Source organism: Triturus cristatus, chromosome 1_1 (genome assembly GCF_964204655.1).
Source record: "Triturus cristatus chromosome 1_1, aTriCri1.1, whole genome shotgun sequence".
In the NCBI taxonomy this organism is placed as follows: domain Eukaryota; kingdom Metazoa; phylum Chordata; class Amphibia; order Caudata; family Salamandridae; genus Triturus; species Triturus cristatus.
The window spans coordinates 1,275,585,113-1,275,606,020 of NC_140579.1; positions in this window are offsets into that span (position 1 = coordinate 1,275,585,113).

Consider the following 20,908-nt stretch of genomic DNA (forward strand, 5'->3'; position numbering starts at 1 on the left):
TTCAATGCACCAGGCCACTCACTGCAATCCCGTCAAACAGAGGAACAGGCAGCACGTTGGCAGGCACTGAATAGTGAATACCTTTCCTCAGTTCGTTCTCATTAGCCACCCCACGCCCCACATTTGAACCTACACAAACTCATTAGGGCAGGTTTAGGATGCCAGGCTGACAACGAATTGGCAGATTAGGCATACTTTCTGAGATGCCTTGTCTGGCACCAACTGATTCTCACAGTTGGATTTTTCACAATCATGAATCAGGAGGCGGGAGATTAGGCTCGAAATCGGTAGCCTCCCTCATGAATCGGGAGGGTTGGCGTGGATGCCCATGTGCTCATATGAAGCGCTCCAATAACTTTGGGTCGAGTTTGCGCTATATAAACAACTGCAAATACAGTGATACACATGACCTCTAACTCAGCATGTCTCTTAGTTCAGAAATGTCATCAGAGCGGGGCCAGAATAGTTTCTTAGTTTATTCTTTAAAACGTTCACTTTTAAAAGAAAACAATTTACTAAGGTAAATAAACTTTCTTAAAAGTTTAAAGACATTTTTATTTTATTGTAACATGATATTTTTTGCATCATAACATAAATATTGCTCGTGCACCAGCTTTTACAGCCTGAGCCAACCCGTAACTCTGGTCTTGCTGTTAATTTGTAGGCTCGTCTACCTTTGCATTGTATGAGGCAAGTTAGGACATCAGTTGTCATTGCCAGTGCTTGATGACTACACACACTTAATACTGTGTTAAAGTCCTTTCTCTATTTCCTGAACCACACAGTAGTGCCTCCTCTGCTTCGGACGGAAGCGGAAGTTGAGGGCTGGCTCCAGGGAACCGACTGGGAGCAGAGAAAGTCTTGCTTCGTGAAGATTCGGAGAGAACGCACTAGAGAGGAACATAAGAAAGATTTGCTCTGTTTCGTCGGTATTTTGCTCGGGGACAGGGAAAAGAGGCAGAAAGTGACGCGGATGTAATTTTTGCTGCCTCCATGCGCTTTGGTTTATCTGCAAACGCCGCGCATTGTTCAAAGGCGGGAAACCCGCCACTCTTTAATTTGTGGCTCTAAAATGTAGTGTTTTGTTTGGGAGAGATGGTGGATAAAGGAGCCCTCCGCTGCTCTGAGCTTAAACAATTTTTTTCATTCTTGTTGAAAATGTTCGAATGGAACCCACCCATGAGCTAGATTGCATGAATGTGCTTGCTGCATTGTTTGAGACACTGCAGCAAATGTGTGTGGGGGAGGGTGGTATTCTCACATCTCAACAACAACCGTGGAGCAGACTCCGTTGCATTTTGTGATTTATTATTTCTAAAGTGCGCGTGGAAGCCTGTTCGAATGTGTCTGACTTCGTTTTGAAAGAGGTGGAATTTTGTGTTTCATAGCTTGATCATATAATATAACTTTGATTTAAGCTTCAGAGCCCGATCTCCATCAAAGCTTGATCCCGATAACATTACTGACACTTTGTTATCTTGTATCAGTAGAACCAATTGTGATGCTGTAGAAATATCTTTTGAAGTCAGTACACCTTAACACACTTAAACAATTTGTTAAGAATACTCTCACACAATGAGTTAAGAAAGAAAGAGAGAGAGCATTTATTGTAGTATGGACCCTCAGTGCCCGCTCAGAGAGTGTACAATCCCAACATTCTAAACCAAGCTTCACCCTAAGATAGGTTCCCTATATCTCTCCTTACACACACATATAAACCGATCAGTCACCCCTAAGGCAGGCCCTAACAATCCTGAGGGCAGGGTGCTTGGTTTCCATGTGAGGGGGTGCCTCTGCCTGAGCAGGGCCTCTCTGCAGCCCTCAGAGTCTATTCTTTGTGGCTGTTTGTGGATGCGGTTAAACCATATACTCTTAAGTGCATTATAACCTAGCGATAAATGCTAACTCTGGGATGACTGCATCAAAATATGTCGTGTTTGGTGTCAAACGCTTTGGAATCATTTCCCCACACCAGTAACTGGTGTGGGAGTATGATCTCACCCTTCTAGAGGGATAGACATGTACCCACTGTGGCAACACGGTAGAATCCTGAGGAGCCCTGACATCACAAAATGGATGCCACCAGTCACAGACACTGGGCTGCCCTCCTGCTGCTGACCGAAACTCGCAGTGGAGGAGGCCCAACAATAGGCATCCTGTCACAGGGAAGTGTGGTCACCTCCCTGACAGGATTTAGTGTATTGGGGCTGGGTGGGTGCACTCCTAGAGTGCCTTGAAGTCCTGCACTGGGGGAGCAGTAGGGTCCTCTGTTCAGGGGCTACCAGCCCCTGCTCTGGCACGAAACTGGACAAAGGGAAGTGGGTGTAGCCACCCACTCCCCTGACCCTTCCATAGGTGGGGTCATAGAGCTAGTCCCTCCCTTCCTTGTAGTATAAGTTAGGGAACCCTTGCCATTGCAGACTAGATATCCCTGGACGACGCTCTGAAGAAGAATCCTGGACCTTCGACATTCCACTACTTCTGGAAGACTGAAGAATCTCCATTGGAGTCAAGGAGTGACTCCCCTGCTTGGCAGGCACCAAAACTTTGAATCAACGGTCGCAAACTTTCCCGCTCCCGCCGGAGTCCGAAGTCCCTGCAACCCCGGAAGTGGATTTCCTGACTTTTCCAAGGCCATCGTGAGACCCCAGCGACACTGAGGCAAGTGGACTCCACGAGTGACGAGGAACCGCAATACCTGGGTACCGGGCACTATTTTCAAGTGCAACCCCTGGTTGCTCCAGGCCTGCCCTGACTTACCCTCGCTGGGTGAGTCCCTCAGACCTTGCTGGTCTGCACCGCTGACTTTTTACACTTTCCACGAGACTTGCTGTTGCCAAGGCTTGTTGGCTCCAATCTGGTCGCGACACCTCGGTAAGCTGCAGACTTTGTGGGACACGCCGAATCCAGCTCCTGGTCGTCATCGGCTCCTCCTGGACCTCGTGGTTGAAGAGTCAAGACACCCGTAATCACCTGAAATCACCCGACGACTGTGGGCATCCATCTTCCTTGCACCGGGTCACTGCCAAGTGACTTTGAACACTGTCCCCTCTGCTTTCAGGTCTTCCTTCTTCTGAATCCAGCCCTGGATTCCACTGGACACTTCTCCTGTCTTCACAAGCAGCAAGTCTTCTTTGGCTCCCATTGAAAACAACGCCGCGACCCGACACCAAAAGACACCTATGCACCCGGCTTCCCTGGGCGAGGTAACTCCAGCACTACGGTGCTCCTGTGTGTGTTGGCTCTAGAACTACTTACCCTGTAAGTGACTTGCTTGTAGACTCTGCCAAGGTATCCTAAAACTTTAAAATTCCAACCGCGACTTGCTCCCTTGAAGTCAATTGGGATCCGCGGCTGTGTTCTCACACTGCATGAGTCTCCCGTGGGTCCTTTACTTACCTGTCTTGGGTGGATTAGTGAGGCCCCAGCGCTTCTGAAGTCTGTAAACCTTAACACACTTAAACAATTTGTTAAGAATACTCTCACACAATGAGGTAAGAAAGAAAGAGAGAGCATTTATTGTAGTATGGATCCTTCAGTGCCCACTCAGAGAGTGTATAATCCCAACATTCTAAACCAAGCTTCACCCTAAAATAGGTTCCCTATATCTCTCCTTACACACACATATAAACCGATCAGTCCCCTCGCAAGTCGATATTCCTAAGTCTCTTTTTTAGTATATGGTCTGGTACGCCCCTAGGGCCCCAGCCATATTTGTGCTTAACTTGTTGTGAAATGTTGATTTGTGCATATGTCCTTGACTTCTAATCTCATAAAGAGATTAATAGAGTGTGTCTAGTAATAAATATATTTTATATATATACCTGTGTGGTGTCCTTTCATTTGGTAATTCAAGAGATTATAAGGTAAAACAAGCTGCTTTACATTCCTCTAAAGACTTAACCTGAAGGCTGCTCTCCACAGCTACCACTAGGATAGCTTTCTTTAAAAGGTGGTCTTAAACCTATCTATCATAAGAGTCGAATTATACTGGTGCAAGGTGGCCACTTTAACTAGTGACCAGCATATATCAGGCCAACTTCTCACAGAGGGCATCATGTTGGTGACGTTTCTTAGATTAAATGTCTGCTATCATCAAGCACAGCACTTATAGACTGGTGGTCATTTAATGATCTGTTCCAAAGCCTTTCCCTTAAACATAAATTGAGTTTTCAGAGAGTTTGTCAGATTTCAAAACAGCTAAATGGCATTCTGTTGACATTATTTGAAATTCTTCCATAACTTTTGACCCAACAATTATGTCCAGAAAATCACATGAAATGGGATTGGCATAAAAAAGGTGATAGTGTAGCTTGCAATCCAGATATTATCATGTGATGTAAGTACTGTAAATGAGTAACATTGATTATTGTGGGTGATGGGAAGGGGCAGAGTTTAGCAGGTGATTACATGTTTTTTATGCTATACTTTTTCTTTTAAGCGTTGAAAATGACAATTCTTACTATTACATTCTTTCATCTAATTCCATTTTTCAATCTCAGAAGGATGGAAGACCGAGTTTGAGTTCAGGAATTGTAATTTAAGTGTTGCCGATTACTAGAAGTCCATAGGAGTATTTACCTCTCTGAGCCATTTTGCGGATGTCAGAAGAGAAGGTGGGCAAACCGAGGGAAGCAAAACTGTTGGGACAGCATAATAAGAGTGACAAGGCAACCGGACACTGAGAGGGGATTATGACAGAAAAGGACAGGTATGGACGTCTTGAAGGAGGGTGTGATTGTAACTAAATGACCGGTGTCAGACTGTGGCCCAAACAGGTGATGGCATGTATGTTTGAATATGGTATTTCTAGCCAAAGGACCGTGAAGTGCATTACTTGCTTAAAGATGAGCATAAAGTCAATGCGTAAGCCAGCTGTGGCTGTTTAATACATTGTGAAGTGTTCTTTAAATAGCTGAGACTTCAGTTATTTCCTAAATTGGAGTAGCACTTAGGTGATTCTGATGAATATCGGGATATTGGTACAGATCCTGGTGAATAGATGTAAAATGCATGCTGTCTTCTTTTTTCTGTTTTTACCCTTAATCATCTGGTGTCCTGGCTGTGGGTGTGCCAAGATCCACCAACGATGGTGAGCTTGTCTGCAAGATAAGCGTAGGTGCTGCTCATGATAGCTTTGCAAATTATGTTGCTAGTTTTGAAGATGAAGAAGGCTGGCAAGGGCAGTAAATAGGGTTCCTTCAGGATGGGCGTGGTGATCATATTTCTTTACGCTCAGAGTAAGACATGCTACAGCATGTAAGATTCTCCTAAGAGATGCCAGGGAGGGGTCTGGAAGGCCATGTAGTAGGGCATAAACACCATCCAGATGCAAATGTATGAGTGCTTGAACAACACTTCTGAATTCGCTTTCTGAAAGAAAAAGTTTGCCTTTCTATAGAAGGGAGAGTAGGTAGGAGTCTGTCTTTGTTTTTATGGCAATCTATTCCTTGAGGATGCGGTTGGTATCCAAGGTGGTTCCAAGTCACTTGGCAATCTGTGAAATTTGGGAGTTCATAGCCGTCCAGGGTTCTGTCATTGAGCCAGGTCTGTACTGTATTTTGTTTAGTGTTCCTGGCAAATAACAGGAATTCTGCCTTTGTTGTGCTGAACTTCTGGTAGGAACTAGACATCCAGGTCTATATGATGTGCAATCAAGGTTTCAAGCATTGGATGACTGAAGTAGAGGAGACTTTTAAGTAAAGTTGTGTGTCATCAGCATATCGGTGAATCTCGATCCTTTAGTCTGTGAGTAGAACACAAAGCTGCTGTATGTGTAGGTCGAAGATGACAAGAGACCGTATGGAGCCCTGGGGCACTCTACTGGTGATAGAGGTATTAGTGACCTGGTTGGGCCCATATGAACAAACAGGTGTTAGTTGGAAAGGAAAGAAGAGAACCAGTGAAAGACATTGACAGTGTATCACATTCAAGACTCCAGGGTGCATATGAGGGTGGGATCATCGACTGTCAAAGTCAATATCTGACAGGGATCATCTTACTCTATGATCAAGAGGGCATCATCTATGATGTGTAAGGTAGCAGTTTTTATGCTGCAGAATTATCTGAAGCCAAACTGGTAGTTGTGCATGAGATGGGTTAGCACTGATGTTGTCTTGGAGACATAAGACGGCTTTTTAGGCCTTGCCTGAGACAGCGCATGCCTTGTCTCTTGCAAGACATTTTGTGTGCAGGGGGCTTAGAGCCTGCACACTGCTTACTGTTGGTTGGCTTCATGATCACTCAGTTTCCTTGCTTCTGTTTTGAGTCAGCATTTGCCGGCTTCTCTTCCTTTGTGTGTTTGGTCTTCCCTGGAGCATGGTCCATGCACTGCTTTCTTGACCAGTGTCCTTCCACAGCTCTCTCTTTCGGGGCTACTTTTTCTTTTAGTTGCAGCAATCGATAAGAGTGCATGTGTGTGCCGGCCACCCTATTCCACTCGGTGTTCCTTGCATCCTCCTGAGTTCTTGCTTGCTCCTGACCCCTTCTGTCATTGCTTGTCCTTTCATTCCTGTGGGATATCGAGGATCAGTCTGGCTGCAGCGTTCTGGACGGTCTGGAGTTTGCAGAGGAGTTTTGAGTTGATTCCTGCACATAGAGTGCATTGCTGTAGTCCAGTCTGCTGGTGATGAGGGCTTGAGGGACTGTTCTCCTGGAGGTGGCGGGGTGGGTGATCCACATGAATGTCTTGTATGATGCCGAGGTTGCGTGCGTGGTCCGTTGGGGTGGGGTGGGTTTCCGAGGGCAGGGGGCCACCAGGTGTCGTTCCATGCGAAGGGGGTGGAGCTGAGGATGAGGACTTCTGTTTTCTCCGAGTTCAGTTTTAGGCGGCTGCTTTTCATCCAGGTTGCGACGGCTTTCATTCCTTCTTGTAAGTTGTGCCTGGTGATGTCGGGTTCCTTGGTGAGGGAGAGGATGAGTTCAGTGTCATCGGCGTAGGAGACGGTGTTGGTGTCTGTCGTAGTTAGGGGTGGAGTGCAGGTGGAGGTGGAGGTGAGATGTTCTACGGATACTTTGTTCCAGAATCTTTTATTTTTCAAAAACCTTTATTAAACAAATCAACATAAGGCACATTAGAGTGACAGCACAGTAGTAATGCAGTGGATTCTACATTTGCAATTCTATGACATGTTACGAAGAAATGAAGGCAAGGATATACATAGATACAACCCAGCAATATTAGAATATTAATCAGGGCACAGCAGTAAGGCACAGTTAATCCGTCCTGAGGGGGGGGGGGAGATGTGAGGTCATAAGTGGTGCATTGCGGGAGCTGTAACGGCCGAATTTCACTTGTTTTGTACAAGTGAAACCTGAGCCTAACTAAAACTTCCCTGTAACCTTTGTTTTTTTCAATGAATTATTAAAGTTTTTTCAAATTCCCTTTCCTAACTATAACGCCCCTGTAACCTTTATTTTTTTCAGTGAATGTCTATAGTTTTTTTAAGTAGTAATGGTGTTTGCAGAGTGGTGGAGAAAGGAGGATGGGCCTCCAACCAGCTCTCAGGAATCCCGCTGTGTAGGACTTAAAGGAGGTACAAGGAGGGCTTCTTGAGAACAAGGAGAAAGGGGGCATGGCCTCCGAAGACCTTAGCAATCTCGCTGTGCATGACTTAGTGGAGGTAACAGGAGGGGTAGTTGGTCTCCAAAGACATGCTGGGGGGGGGGGGCAACTCCTCCTGCTGTTCCCTCCAGTATATCCCATACAGCAGGGTTGCTGAGATGTCAGAGGCCATGCCCCCATTCCCCACCACTCTGCAAACACGCCTCCTGGCTCTCTACTGGTAGGGGGGATGAAGTCCTCTTGGCTATTTAGGGTCCATAAGAAGCCGGGGGACATCACCCCCCAACAAGCTTTGCGCCGGGAGGCATGTTTGCAGAGTGGTGGAGAATGGGGGTGGGGCCTCCGGTGAGTAGCCGGGCTTTCTTTTCTAGGGGATTTTGTTTCTAAGAGAAAGAGGGCTTCGGCCCCGGGGTCCCCATCCCCGAGGTCAGACATTTTAAGGAGGGAAGGAGGCCCCCTTTCATGAGCCAATTTTGGCCCTGGGGTCCCCGTTCCCCCGGAGCCTGCCTTTTATTTTTTTATACATAGGAGGCGGGACACACAGCCCCCATCCAAAGGCCGATTTTTGCCACAGGGAAACCATCGCCCGGGGCCTGACTTTTAGACTGGGTGCACTGGTCCCACTCAGGGCAACCATTGGGACCACGGGAGGAGCCTGAAAGCCCATGTAGTCCCTGCTGGCTCGCCGCCTCCTGCCGAGCCGGCATTGCTTTGAGACCAAGGGAGCTGCCAATCTGCAGCTCCCTGGATCTCAATGCAATGTGTCTGTTTCCCTGCTCGCTTGACAGCAGGCAGGTAAACAGACATGCTCCACTTTCAGCAAGCAACATCATTTTCTGCTCTTGCTTGCTGAAAGCAGAGCACTCTTTTCTATGGCTTGGCGGGACATAGCAGGAGCCAGCCCTGGGGGGTGGCGGTCCCAGGACCATCTAAGGCTCCAGGACCGGGGGGGCGAAACGGCCCCCCTCCTTTCTTCTTCTTGTAGGGCCTGCCCTGGGGAAGTGGCAGTCCCTGGGGCTGAGAATGGCCCAGGAGGAGGGGCCACACAGCTCTCTCCAATTTTAGAGTTTAGACACTGGGGAGGTGGTGGTCCCGGGACCTCAGTGGGATCTTGAGTGCCCCCTCTCCCCCCCCCCCCAGCCAAACATAAAAATGGCCAGGGAGGTGGTGGTTTACGGGCTGGGGGGGGGGGGGGGTCTTCATAACCCCCTATATTATTGCATTTAGCCTCGAGGAGATGGCTATTAGCACAAAATAACAAAAAGCACAATCTACATAACATCTACCTTTCTGCCAAATTTGGTGTAATTCTATTCAGTTGTTTGGGCTGTAGTAGTGTTGACAGGGTCCGATGGGAATTAACATTGCAAACGCACCCTTTTTTCCAACCCCATTTTTCTCAGCCCCCACTTTACAAATTCCCCGAAACTTTCCATGTGCAACAAGAATCACCGGAGCACCTTTTTGGGAAAAAGTTTGCAAAGATTCGTCAAACAGTGCCAAAGTTGTATATCTCTAAATTGTGTGTGTGTGTGTGTGTGTATATGTGTGTGTATATATATGTGTGTATATATTATCTACTGGCGGTCGCCAGTAGATAGTTATAGTTAGGACCGTGTTTCCATAGGAAATCCGCAACATTCTATTTGGAATAACTTTGGTGCCGGTTGACGAATCCTCGCGAAATTTTCAAAATAGGTGGGGCGCTCCGCTCCGCTCCTACCCTGAAAGTCTCCGGGGGGGATTCGTCAAGCGGGGGCTGAGAAAAAAGGGGGGTCCCAAAACGCGTTTTCCCCATCCAATTTTCCATTGGGACCTTTAGTCCAAGGTACAGCCTGAACGGCTGAACAGAATTACTTGAAATTTGGCAGAGAGGTAGTCCTCAGGTCAGGGATGTGCCTTTTGCAGATCTGGTGTCAATCTGTTCAGTAGTTCCTGAGAAAATCAAAAGTAAAATCATATATATATGTGGGCGGAGCATAACCACACATCTCATCCTGAGATCTGATTGGCTGTCAGCACTTCATCCAAGAAGTGTTGGCAGCCATCTTGGGACCAATATACATGATAGCACCTCATTAAAAAGCATTGCAGTTAATAGAAGGTTTTAAGACTTTAGTTACATTATAAATCATTTGTTGATGGTACCATACTCATTTTAGGAATTGTGGTATGTTCTAAGGTGATTTCACCATGTGAAAAAGCCTTCTGCTGGGATATCATGATTGAGAGAAAAATATTTTCTCTTGCTTTTCCCACAGAGGTTTGGAATGTGATCTATAAGCTAAACTGAGAGCTTATTTTCTGTAAATTCACATTATCTTTCTCAGTCATGTGAGAATGAAGTCTGACATTCTCAGTAAAACATGTACATCCAACAAGGGCAGAGACTGTCAGTTGATTCCTTTGTGTTCTACTGCAGCTTCCCAGAGTGTTCCAAAGAACAACTAGAGCGCTAACAGTCCTACTTATGATAAACGTATGGCACACCTGAAGCCATCTTGCTTGGATTAAAGTGGTAACTCTTAAAACATTTAATTTAAAAAGGAACAAAATGAGGGGGTTCATTTTTCCATAAAAAGTATGATTAGTGCTGCAGAAAGAAAAATTAGGGCACATTTTGAGTGACTTCTCAAATCCTCTTCTATTTCATTAAAAAATTCTGACATGTAGACTGAAACATGCACTTTCAATACCAGCAGCAGTTTTCCCTGGTGAGCAGTAGCTTTACTACAGTGATCTAATGAGCAAAAAGAGTGCTAACATTCTGAATTTATGGCAAATGTGTGACACATCTGAATGCCTTTGGAATCAAAGTAAAAAACTGAAAGTATTTCCTACTGAGGAGACTGCAGTAAATGAGGAAATTAGGAAACTTCATAACAAATAAGTCTGCCAAGATGGCCACCAGAGACAAAAGAGCCCATATGTAGCCCAAATATCACCCAGATGTAGCCCAAGTATAGCCCAATGACAGAATGTCCCAGAGTGTTCTTAAAAACAACTAGAGCGCTTACTGTCTTCATTATGACAAAAGTATGGCACACCTGAAGCCATCTTGATTGGAATAAACTGGTAACACTTAAAACATTTAATTTAAAAAGGAACACAATGAGGGGGTTCATTTTGCCATAGAAATTATGATTAATGCTGAAGAAAGAAAATGAGGGCACATTTTGAGTGACTTCTCAAATCCTCTTCTATTTCATTAAAAAATTCTGACATGCAGACTGACACATGCACTTTTAATACCAGGAGCAGACTTCCATGGTGAACAGTAGTTTTACTACAGTGATCTAATGAGCAACTAGAGTGCTAACATTCAGAATTTATGGCAAATGTGTGACATATCTGAATACCTTCATGATGGAATCAAAGTAAAAAAATTAAAGCATTTCCTACTGAGGAGACTGCAGTACATGAGGAAATTAGGAAACTTCATAACAAATAAATCTCCCAAGATGGCCACCGGAGACAAAAGAGCCCAAATGTAGCCCAAAATCACCCAGATGTAGCCCAAATATAGCCCAATGACAGAAGTGTGCAAAACACTTATTATTTTGTGTTTTTGCAGTGTTATATAGTGCAGACTTGTCAGGTATTGGAGTGCTTTGCATGAGCATTGGTTACATCACACAAGATCAAATTCATTTTGGTTGTAGACATGGGGAGACTAAGTGATTTGACCAGAATCACAGAATGTCGAGCTGAAGCAGAAACTCCAACCTGGTTCCCCAGTTGCAAAGTCTGCAGTTCTGGAAGTAACACCACATCCTCTCCCCTAAGTGCAACATTTAATCAAGTGGTCAACTGGATAAAAAAACATAAAGGTAACAAATAATTTTAAAGTGCTTTCTCGCTATTTGAAAACTCAGAAAATATGTCCTTATTTTAGTCTTTTAGAGCACTAACCATAATTTTGATGCCAATAAGACCCTCTCATATATGTAATTTCTAAAGGAAATGCTCTAGGTATTACAGTTTTGATTACATCAAGATGACGTCAGGCGTTCCACACTTTTGTAATAAATATAGAATGTTAGCAATCTAATTGTTCATTAGGAAACTGTTGAGAGGCAGAGGCCAGGGGCACGGACTCTGAAAATTGAAGGCAGATAGGAGGGTGCAAAGGCAACAATTTAACCACACTGAGCAGGCAGGAAGGGCCGTGGCAGCACAACAGACTATGGAGGGCAGTGGAAAGGGGGGCAGGGGCAACAAACCAACAATACAGGACTTGCAAGAGAGGCTGTGGCAATGTAATAGACCATTGTGGGCAGAAGGAAGAGGCAATGGTAGTACAACCATACATGCCAACAGACCCGATTCAGCCAGGAAACTTCCAATGTTTTTAAGCTCAAATGGGCTTTATGTTATCTGTCTCCTGTCTACAATCTCCTCTTTTTCAATGTAACTCAAAGGGGAAAATCAATACCCCAGTTTTTTTTCAAAATCTCCCTCTTACCAAGTTCAAAATGTTCGCAAGTATGGTACATTGGATCATGGAAGGAAATGGGGTAGGGACATGGACTTGGATAACAGAGGACAGGAGGGACATGGAGAGGTACACCAAACTGACCCTGCAGGGCAGGCATCAGGGTTTGCAGCAGCACAATACACCACACAGGGCATGCGGGACGGGAGTGCAGCACAACAATCCATAGAAAGCAAGAGGGAGGGGACAGGACCATGCACATGGACAACAGAGAACAGAGGGGCAAGAGGCAGGACCATAATGGGCAGACAGGAGAGAAAGCTGCAGCATAACAGACCATAAAGGGCAGGAGGGATGGATCAGGGGCATTACAATGGAACAGACAAGCCAGGAGGGAGGGAGTAGGGGTCTGCACATGTAAACAGAGGGCTGGGGGCAAGGGGGCAGGGCAGGAGCAGCAAGATAGCCATGGAGGCCAGGCAGGATGGGCACTAGAAGCAAGACACACCATGAAGAGCAACAGTGAGACTGTGATGGCATACACACAGACCATGGAGGGAAGGTGGGAGGGGTTCAGGGGCAGCTAACTGACCACACAGGGAAGGTGGGAGGGGCCATGGCAGCACAGAAGACCATGCATGGCAAGTGGGAGGGTTAGTGGTAGCACAATGGCTATGATGGGCAAGAAGGAGGGTGCAGGGGCATGCACAAAGGACGATGGAGGATAGAAGGGAGGGTCAGGACCTGTGCACAGACAAGAAAGTTCAGGGGAAGGGGCCTCACAACAGACCGCACGGGGCAGGCAGGAGGAGCAGTTGCAGCACAACAGACCAGGGAGGGCAGAAGGGTGTGGCAGTACAATGGACCATGTAGGACAGGAGGAAGAGGATAGGGGCATGGCATGTGGACAGGCAGGGTGGAGGTGGCAGGGACAGGTTACAGTCATCTGACAATGCTAGGCAGGTGGGAGGGGAGTGGCAGCTCAACAGAACACTCAGAGTAGATAGGAGTGGCAGGTCCATGGAACATGGTGGGCAAAAAGGATGGAGCAGGGGCATGCACAAAGACATCTGAGGGCAGGGGGAAGGAGAATAGGGGCAGCAAGCTAAGCACAGAGGCTAAGCAGGAGGTCAATTATGGGCCATAGAATTGGGCAATGGAGGGCAGGAGGAGTGGACTGGTACATCATACTAAATTGAGGGCAGTGGCAGCACATCAGACCATGCATGGCAGGAGGGAGGAGGCTAGTCCATGGATTCACACAACAGAGGATAGGGAGGAGGGGGATGAGGCAGCAAGCTAACTGTTCAGAGAAGGCGGGTATTAGGAACTTTATTGTTTTTAAAACGTGTGTCTGTGCGAACTACTTAAAATATGAACAAGTATGCAGCATAATCTCCCTTTTATTCAGGAAGAAGAGGACGTTTGTGACTGTGACTCCGGGCTCACTTGGCAGAAACACCCCCTGACCCTCCACCCCCTATCGCAAAATGTAATGCCCGTGAAAAGGGTAGGTGAACACAGTGTTATATAGAACATAGTCCTGAGAGCACGATTGAAAATGAAAACTAGATATAGTGTATGGTATAAACTATGCACCAAAAAGTGTGATATAAGATGAACCGGGCGTGAAATATAATATGCAATACATTGTGCGCAATGACAGATTCATTGGAGAGCGCGAGATAGCACAGGCACTAGCGCGTGCTATGCGATATGCGCCTTGGAGTGTAATCTGCACAGGGCAGTGTTGTGTAACCTAACTAGTCTCTAAAGTTGTAATATAAAATATGTGCTGGGGAGTGTAACGTTGCATATGCACTGTGACAAAGATATGGATCCCAGATTGTAATATGTATGGCATAGCACTGTGCGTTATAACATAGGCATCGAGGAAGGCACGTTAGATGGGGCAATATAACCCGTGCGAAGACAAGTGTGGCATGACATATTCACGGGGTGGTATTACAGTGCACATGGGCTAGAGAGTGTCATAGCATATGCACTAGCTAGTGGAATACAACACAGAGGTGTGTGGCACTCAGCAGGCAATGGTGGGTGTAACACAGCATTGGGCTCTGCCAGGAGCGCGCTGTGACTCTCAAGTGATGTTCGTCCCCTTTCCAGAGAGTAAAATAAAAAGTATTACACATCCGGCAGTGGATGTGTGTTTTATTAACCATGAGGGGGGTTTCTTGCATAGTTTTTGTCGAATTTTTGTCGAATCCCCTTTGAATGGCTTGGTGTGCATGTTTATTAAATGTGCCCGTCAATAGCTACCCATGTTTGTATAAATAAACGACAAGGGTGTCTACTGGGATTAGGCACGGTAGGGCATCAGACATGTCAGAGCTTCACTAGTGGTGTAAATACATTCCACGTGGATTCATTGTATGCATAGTCGCCTTTTAATGAATATCACGCAAATCGTCATGGTGATAGGTACGTACGGTTTGTCCAGCATGTCCTAGGTGTGTCTATAAATATATATTTTTTAAAAATAATAAAAAACAGTGGCCGGCCCTGGGGATTGGGGTCAAAAAAATATAATTAGGAGACAGGCCCTGGGGGATGGGGTCATCAGGGCCAATAAATTAGAATAAGAAGGGGAACCACACAGCCCCCCTTCTTAAAAAATTTAAATAAATAAAAGACTGGCATCGTGCAGCAGGCCACGCCCCCTCCTTGCAGCACTCTGCAAACGCGCCCCCTGGCGAGTTGTAAGTTGGGGAATTAATTCCTCTTCAATACTGAGGGTCCCTGAGGGCCAACTAGCCCAACAGGCATCTCCAGTATGCACCAGGGAGCTGCGCTGCAGACAGGTGTTCTGAGGCCAAGCCCCTTTTTACACCTCTCTGCAACGCAGCTCTGTGGCACTTACTGGAGGTACCTAGTGGTCTAGTGTGACCCTAGGGACCCTTAGGATTCAAGGGGACTTAATCTCTCAACTTAGAACAGCCACAGGGCGCGTTTACACAGTGGTGAAGGGAGGGGACGGGGCCTGAGGTGACGTGTGCAAACACGCACTATGGCACGTTTTAAATTGGGGATATAATTTTCCTTCAATACTGAGGGCCCCTGGGGGCTAACTAGCCCACCAAGTGCTTCCAGTAAGCGCCACTGAGCTGCATTGCAGAGAGGTGGTCCAGGCCGTGCCACTTTTTACACCTCTCTGCAACGCAGCTCTGTGGCACTTACTGGAGGTACCTAGTGGGCTAGTTGGACCCTAGGGACCCTCAGGATTCAAATGAACTTAATCTCCCAACTAAAAACGGACACAGGGCGCGTTTACACAGTGGTGAAGGGAGGGGACGGGGCCTGAGTTAACGTGTGCAAAAACGCCCTGTGGCCTGTTTTAAGAGGTAGTTTTAATCCCCCTGCCCTATTATATACTAGGGGCTTACAGAGGAGGTCATGCTAATCACAGGGGGACCCCAACGCATAATGTTCCCTAGTGTATGTAGGTGTTTTTACTGTATTCTAAGTGTCTTTTAACATAGCACTGGCTCTAGGACTGGTTAGTCAGACTCAGTTACCACCAGTATCCATCTGAAAAAGTTGAGGGTACAGGATGATTTTGCAACAAGGCTTCTTTCTGCACTTCTTTTTGTTCTTTCTGCACGTTATCCTTCTTCCTGCACTTTTCTTCGTCTTTGAGGACTTCTGTTGCTTCTTTCTGCACTTCTTTTTTTTCTTTCTGTGCGTTATTTCTTCTTTCTTCACATGTCCTATCTCTGTAGGCATAGTTAGACATTGGCATTTAAAAAACCTCAGAAATTCACTGAAAAAAACATAGGTTTCAGGGGTGTTATAGTTAGCTGGACTTTTCACTTGTACAAAACCATTGAAATTCCCCCGTTATAGTTAGTTCAGCTAACTATAACTCGCGCGCCCGCAATGCACTGCTGATGACGTCACATATTACATCACTCATGACATGGTCAGTGACATCACTCATGACATCACTGATGGCATCTCAAATGACATCACTGATGACATCATCCAGTGAATGTGTGTTTTTCTGAAAATTAAATATGTTTTATATATGTATATCTCAAGGTCGATGGAAGAATAAATGGGTATATAAGTGTCTAAATGGATGATTTGTTTTTGAAAAATTGATTGTGTAACTGACTGATTAAGTGTATCATAGTGAATACATGGCTTAGTGAGTAATGTTTAAATATGTAAATATCTGGATCAGTCTCTCACTTTGTGTATAAGTGGCTGCATGGGTTGGTGAGTAGCTTCATGAGTGTTTATATAGGTTATTAGTTGGTTTTTTGAGTATCAGTCTGAGTGTCTGCATGGTTCGGTGGGGGGTATTACGTAGTACATAGGTGCATGAATGAGTGACTCACTCTTTGTATGTGTTGAAGACAGCATGTGTGCAGGACTGTATGGGTGGATGAGTGTGTGTATGGGTGTGTTAGTGAGTGAATGACTGTCTCAATAGTGTCTTTATGAGTAACTACATATGTTTTAAACTAGTATATGTGACTATTGGTGTATATAAGTGAGTATATGTGAGAGTGAGAGATTGAAAGAGTTCCTGTATGAATAAGTATGTGTTTCTATAAGTGATTGTTTAAAAGACTAAGTATGTGTAAGTTTCCGTAGAAGTAAGTGTGGTGGTGTGTGTATAACTGTATATGCAAATAAATGTATGTTTGATTCTTTATTAGCATGAGTGACTATGTGTGTGAGTAACTCTATGGATGAGTGGCATTGTGTAACAGGATGTATAGGTGTATGAGTACATATGATGAGTGAATACATGTATGAGTGACTGTATAGGACTGTTGGTGAATGAGTGGATGTGTATGTGGATCTTAGAATTACTGAAGAGGTTGTTGTAACTGGTATTGGTATGTCCATTGTTTTGAAAAGTTTAGTCTCTATTTTTGAATGTGTGTATCAAAGGTTATATTAGGGTGAGAGGAGGTCTGCCACTCTATCACAAGGATGATGTCATCAGTGATGTCATCAGTGATGTCATTTGAGATGTCATCAGTGATGTCATGAGTGATATCACTGACCAATGTCATGAGTGATGTAATATGTGACGTCATCAGCAGTGCATTGTGGGCGCGCGAGTTATAGTTAGCTGAACTAACTATAACGGGGGAATTTCAATGGTTTTGTACAAGTGAAAAGTCCAGCTAACTCTAACACCCCTGAAACCTATGGTTTTTTCAGTGAATATATATATATATATATATATATATATATATATATATATATATATATATTTTCACTGAAAAAACCATAGGTTTCAGGGGTGTTATAGTTAGCTGGACATTTCACTCGTACAAAACCATTGAAATTCCTTTGTTATAGTTAGTTCTGATGACATCACATATTACATCTACTAGATGATGTCATCAGTGATGTCATCAGTGATGTCATTTGAGATGTTATCAGTGATGTCATCAGTGATGTCACTGACCATGTCATGAATGATTTAATATGTGACATCATCAGCAGTGGATTGCGGGCGCGCGAGTTATAGTTAGTAGAACTAACTATAACAGAGGAATGTCAATGGTTTTGTACGAGTGAAATGTCCAGCTAATTATAACACCCCTGAAACCTATGGTTTTTTCAGTGAATTTCTAAGGTTTTTTAAATGCTAATTCCTAACTATAACATGTCTGAAACCTATGGTTTTTTCAGTGAATTTCTAAGGTTTTTTAAATGCTAAATCCTAACTATAACATGCCTGAAACATATGTTTTTTTCTGTGAATTTCAAAGGTTTTTTAAATGCTAATTCCTAACTATAACATGTCTGAAACCTATTGTTTTTTCAGTGAATATATATATATATGTATATATATGTGTGTGTCAGTGTGTAAATGTGTGTGGATATATGTATATAAAATGTGTGTGTATATGTACATATATGTGTGTATGTATATATGTGTGTGTATATTACCTACTGACAGTCGCCAGTAGGTACTTATAGTTAGGACCTATTTTCCATAGGAAATCCGCAACATTCTATTTGGAATAACGTTGGCGCCGATTGACGAATCTTTGCGAAATTTTCCAAACTTTTGGCCAGCTCCGGTCTGCTCCTATCCTGAAAATTTCACGGTGATTCGTCAAGCGGGGGGTGAGAAAAAAGGGGGGTCCCAAAACGCGTTCTTCCCATGCATTTTCCCATGGGACCTGTTGACGCAGCTACAGCCCGAACTGCTGAACGGAATTACACCAAATTTGGCAAAGAGATAGTCCTCAGTTCAGACTCGTGCCTTTTGCTTAAATGGTGTAAATCCGTTGAGTAGTTCCTGAGAAAATTGGAGTTAAAAAGATAGATGTATCTGGGCGGAGCCTAACCACACATCTCATCGTGAGATCTGATTGGCTGTCAGTACTTCATCCAAGAAGTGTTGGCAGCCATCTTGGGACCAATATACATGATAGCACCTCATTAAAAAGCATTGCAGTTAATAGAAGGTTTTAAGACTTTAGATACATTATAAATCATTTGTTGATGGTACCATACTCATTTTAGCAATTGTGGTGTGTTCTAAGGTGATTTTACCATGTGAAAAAGCCTTCTGCTGTGACATCATGAATCATGTTTGAGAGAAAACTATTTTCTCATGCTTTTCCCACAGAGGTTTGGAAGGTGATCTATAAGCTAAACTGAGAGCATATTTTCTGTAAATTCACATTATCTTTCTCAGTCATGTGAGAATGAAGTCTGACATTCTCAGTAAAACATGTACATCCAACAAGGGCAGAGACTGTCAGTTGATTCCTTTGTGTTCTACTGCAGCTTCCCAGAGTGTTCTAAAGAACAACTAGAGGCGCTAACAGTCCTACTTATGACAAACGTATGGCACACCTGAAGCCATCTTGGTTGGAATAAAGTGGTAACTCTTAAATCATTTTGCCATAGAAATTATGATTAGTGCTGCAGAAAGAAAAATTAGGGCACATTTTGACTTCTCAAATCCTCTTCTATTTCATAAAAAAATTCTGACATGCAGACTGAAACATGCACTTTGAATACCAGCAGCAGACTTCCCTGGTCAGCAGTAGCTTTACTACAGTGATCTAATGAGCAACTAGAGTGCTAACATTCAGAATTTATGGCAAATGTGTGACACATCTGAATGCCTTCTTGATGGAACCAAAGTAAAAAACTGAAAGTATTTCCTACTGAGGAGACTGCAGTAAATGAGGAAATTAGGAAACTTCATAACAAATAAATCTCCCAAGATGGCCACCAGAGACAAAAGAGCCCAAATGTAGCCCAAATATCACCCAGATGTAGCCCAAGTATAGCCCAATGACAGAATGTCCCAGAGTGTTCTAACGAACAACTAGAGCGCTAACAGTCTTACTTATGACAAAAGTATGGCACACCTGAAGCCATCTTGATTGGAATAAAGTGGTAACACTTAAAACATTTAATTTACAAAGGAACAAAATGAGGGGGTTCATTTTGCCATAGAAATTATGATTAGTTCTGCAGAAAGAAAAATTAGGGCACATTTTGACTTCTCAAATCCTCTCCTATTTCATAAACAATTTCTGACATGCAGACTGAAACATACACTTTTAATACCAGCAGCAGACTTCCGTGGTGAGCAGTAGCTTTACTACAGTGATCTAATGAGCAACTAGAGTGCTAACATTCAGAATTTATGGCAAATGTGTGACATATCTGAATACCTTCTTGATGGAATCAAAGTAAAAAACTGAAAGCATTTCCTACTGAAGAGACTGCAGTAAATGAGGAAATTAGGAAACTTCATAACAAATAAATCTCCCAAGATGGCCACCAGAGACAAAAGAGCCCAAATGCAGCACAAATATCACCCAGATGTAGCCCACATGTAGCCCAATGACAGAAGTGTGCAAAACACTTCTTTGTTTGTGTATTTGCAGTTTTATATAGTGCAGACTTGTGCTTTACATGAGCATTGGTTACATCAGCCAGGAAACGTCCAATGTTTTTAAGCTCAAATGGGCTTTATTTGATCTATATCCTGTCTACAATCTCCTCTTTTTCAATGTAACTCAAAGGGGAAAATCAATACCCCAGTTTTTTTTCAAAATCTCCCTCTTACCAAGTTCAAAATGTTTGCAAGTATGGTACATTAGATCATGGTAGGCAGGAGGAATTGGGGTAGGGACATGGACTCAGATAACAGAGGACAGGAGGGACATGGAGAGGTGCACCAAACTGACCCTACAGGGCAGGCATCAGGGTTTGCAGCAGCACAATACACCACACAGCGCATGCGGGACAGGAGTGCAGCACAACAATCCATAGAAAGCAATAGGGAGGGGACAGGACCATGCCCATGGACAACAGAGAACAGAGGGGAAACAGGCAGTGGTAGCTAGCTGACCATAATGGACAGACAGGAGAGAAAGCTGCTGCATAACAGACCATAAAGGGCAGGAGGGACGGATCAGGGGCATTACAATGGAACAGACAAGCCAGGAGGGAGGGAATATGGGTCTGCACATGGAAACAGAGGGCTGGGGGCAAGGGGGCAGGGCAGGAGCAGCAAGATGACCATGGAGGTCAGGCAAGATGGGCACTAGAAACGACACACCATGGAGAGCAACAATGAGACTATGATGGCATACACACAGACCATGGAGGGAAGGTGGGAGGGGGTCAGGGGCAGCTAGCTGACCACGCAGGGAAGGTGGGAGGGGCCATGGCAGCACAGAAGACCATGCATGGCAAGCGGGAGGGTTAGTGGCAGCACAATGGCTATGATGGGCAAGAAGGAGGGTGCAGGGGCATGCACAAAGGACCATGGAGGATAGAAGGGAGGGTCAGGACCTGGGCACAGACAAGAGAGTTCAGGGGAAGGGGCCTCACAACAGACCACGTGGGGCAGGCAGGAGGAGCAGTTGCAGCACAACAGACCAGGG